Source organism: Cynara cardunculus, assembly GCF_001531365.2.
Source record: "Cynara cardunculus var. scolymus isolate 2C chromosome LG 6, CcrdV1, whole genome shotgun sequence".
NCBI classification, from domain to species: Eukaryota; Viridiplantae; Streptophyta; class Magnoliopsida; order Asterales; family Asteraceae; genus Cynara; species Cynara cardunculus.
The window spans coordinates 157,771-161,623 of record NC_037533.1 but is presented as its reverse complement, the minus strand read 5'-3'; positions in this window follow the sequence as shown (position 1 = coordinate 161,623).

Genomic DNA, 3,853 nt, shown 5'->3' with positions numbered 1-3,853 from the left:
GGATGAGAGTAGTTTTTACGGTTTTTATAAATTGGAGTGGTTTTCATTTGATCGCTCCTATATATATATATATATATATATATATATATATATATGTTTGGGGTAGGGTTCACGTGAGACCAAAGGTTTTTCCTGAGACCCTTAAGACCAATTTATGTTTATTAATCAACTTTATAAGCTAATGACGTAATGGTCTAAAGTTGCACGGTGACAATTTTGTGATTATTGAGAAGTCTCGTGGCGTTTATAAATGTTCAGATTGTAGATCTAATCCAAGGGTTGAGAATTGGTCTTACGGGTTTTACGAAAAACCCCTGATCTCACATGATCTCAAGTCTATATGTTTGTGTGTATGTGTGCCCATGCAATAGAATGTAAAATTTCATTGTAAACCAAGAATGGAATAATTACTCCAATTCCTAATTAGAAAAAAAATGTAAAATTAATGGAGTATCCAGTCATGTTAGTAGAACCCAACATTTATCTCATATTTAAAGTTATTTATCGGTTGATTTTATGGGCGTCAACCATTGACCTTTAAGAAGTTGTATACAAGTATGTAGTAATAAGTTGTAAACTACTATGTTTTTCAATAGTTTTTACAAAATGCTTTATGGTACACACACATAGGGTGAGTTCAAACCAAAATATAATTTATAAAAAACATAAAATCCAATAAAAAAGGTATAACAATATAAATATCAAATTAAAATGAATTAATTGCTCAGTTTTTTTGTTATAATATGTTTGATTCCAACTTCTGTTTCAACAAAAGTGGGACCTCAATGCTAAAAACTTATTTTTCTTCATTACAAGGAACCATAAAGCCGTGACCTATGTAACCCTTTGATCCTATATAGGTCCGTTCCTACAAATATATGTTATCTAACAATTCTTCAAAAGTAAGCTTGTTAAACAAAAAATATCAATGCATAAACACTCCTATATCAATATAAAAAGAGCAAATATTGATGTATCTAACGAATCCAACTAACTTAATATATCTTACTGAAGAAAAGATCTGGAAATTAAAATGTACATAATTATATCTTCTACCTCAGATGAAGTTTACTGACATAAATATATAAATCAGATAAAATTCGTTATTTTAAAATATTAAAACTATAATATGATAACATTAATAACATTCCAAGGAAATAAGTAACCCGATAACTCCTTTTTGTTTCTTAGTTGCTACTACTTCCAATGGAATATTACGACCACCGCATACATATTTTTTTAATCATTTCATTCATAGAACTTATTATTTTAACATTTGAATTATTCTTTAATAAAATAAGGAAATAAAACTTTACTGATCCGTATAAAAACCGACCATTTATATATAATGTAATCGGTATATGATTCCGTATATCTACAATACATGTAAAGCATACAGATCCGATCATATGTATACACATATAGAGAGAGGGACGACATGATCAAACTAGAAGATATATAATTTAAGAGAAAACGATAAGTTTCAAGATCATATGTGATATAAACATGTTGCGTTGACGGTAATATAGTGGGTTTGACCAAGTCATCCTTCCCTTTTTGACATGTTTTAACACATATGATTTTACTTTGTAATCACATGTGATCTTGAGGTTTTTTTTTCGTATTATCGCAAATTGACCGTCGTTTCCTTTGATTTTACCCTGTGTATATTATATGGGTGGATTCTAGTGAGAAGAAGAGTTAATATGAGAAGCGTAAGAAGGGATCTCCATCCTTGAACGCACATTAGGATGATATGCATCAGATCAATTCATGTGAGAAAGACAATTCATGGGTGGACAAGAGATTAAAGTGCTCAAGAGTCCAGATCTCTTTTTATGCGTCTCATCTTAACTCTCATTCTCACATCTTTCACCATATAACATATATCTATATATAGGGATAGATTCAAAAGAGAACGCAAACTATTTAAGAAAACAAAAAAATTGTCGTTAATGTACAAAATCATATATAGTTTACGTACAATATCATACATGATTCACACACACATATACATATATATATATATACATACATACATACATATATATATATATGTGTGTGTGTGTGTGTATTAACGTACAAAATCATACAGGTTCAAAAGTCTATTCACTTCTATTTTTTTGACGATAAATGTAAAATCACATGTGATTTTTACATTTATTACATTTTTCTTGTTTTCTTAAATAGTTAGGGTTCTCGTTTAAACATTTATATATATATATATATATATATATATATATATATATAGAGGAGTGATCATATGAAAACCGCCCTCATTTGTGTAAACCGTGCAAACCACCTTCATCTGTCGATTTCATTGTTTAATCTTATGAAATTTTTTCATGAAATTGTTTAATCTTGTGAAATTGTTTCATATAATACTTTTTTTGATGAAGTTGTTTCATATATGGTTGTGAAATTGTTTCATATAATATTTAATGAAACTGTTTCATGTATTTCTCTAACATTAATGAAACTGTTTCATGTATTTCTCTAAAATTAAAATAATGAAGATGATAATATCTATGATTAACACCCTCCWCAATAAAAATGATTAATCAACATCTCATAATTACAAAAAAATGAACAAAATGAAAAATTATGATTGGTTGAATGCGGTTTGCACGGTTTGTACAAATTGAGTGGTTTGCATTTGATCGCTCCCCTATATATATATATACAAATATATATATATATATATATAGGTTCTATATGTATATATATGTGTATTGAGTAATGTGTACGTATTATTACTTAAATTTTTATAAATGTGAATTGGAACTAAAATATGAACTCTAATCCATCCAGCCATAAACTAACATAAGTTCAATGTATCATGATAAATAATTCATTTAAGAGATTCGATTAGTGATTTAAACATTAGAATAATACTCAACTTGTTGCAATCAAATTGTATAATATGTGTATTATTTAGCCATTTGATAACTACTGATCAAATTTTATATAATATTGTTGTTGGAGAAATAATTACGTACTTTGATACTTAAAACTTTCACTTTTTGACATAAAATCATCAACTGTTTTCATACAACAATCATCCTATATATATATATATATATGTACATATACTAAGGGACATAACCCTTCATTCAAACGACACAATTGTTTTGGACATGACAATTATATAACTGCTAAACATATAATTAACTTTTAACCGCTAACTTCCAAACAGTCAACCACCATAACTACCATGGCTAACTTAAAACTTTTAACACACCTCCTTAAGCTAGTAATGGTAGAATTCCCAAGCTTTCTTTCATGACTTTGAAACTTCCAATTTGAAGAGCCTTTGTAAAATAGTCTGCAACTTGTTCCTTTGTCCTGCAAAACTCAATCTTCACTTCACCATCAGCCATAAGTTCTTGAATAAAATGAAACTTAATCCTTATGTGCTTGCTTTTTCCATGGAATACTGGATTCTTAGATAAGGCTATTGTTGACTTATTGTCATAGAAAATTGTAGTAGGATCACCTTATGAATGCTCCAATTCATATAAGATTTCCCTTAGCCATAAGGCTTGACATCGAGCAATTGATAAGGACATATAATCTACCTCGGCACAAGATAGAGCCACCAAAATTTGTTTTTTGGATTGCCAAGATATAGCTCCAGATCCCAAGTTGAAAACATAACCTGTTGTACTTCTTCCATCATCCAAATTTCCTCCAAAATCACTGTCACTATAACCTATAAGCCTGAAATTCTGTGTCTTGGAATACACAATACCATGGTCAAGAGTTCCTTCGACATATTTAAGAATCTTTTTCCCTACTTCCTAATGACTTGCTTTAGGAGATTCCATGAATTTGCTGATAATACTTACTGAAA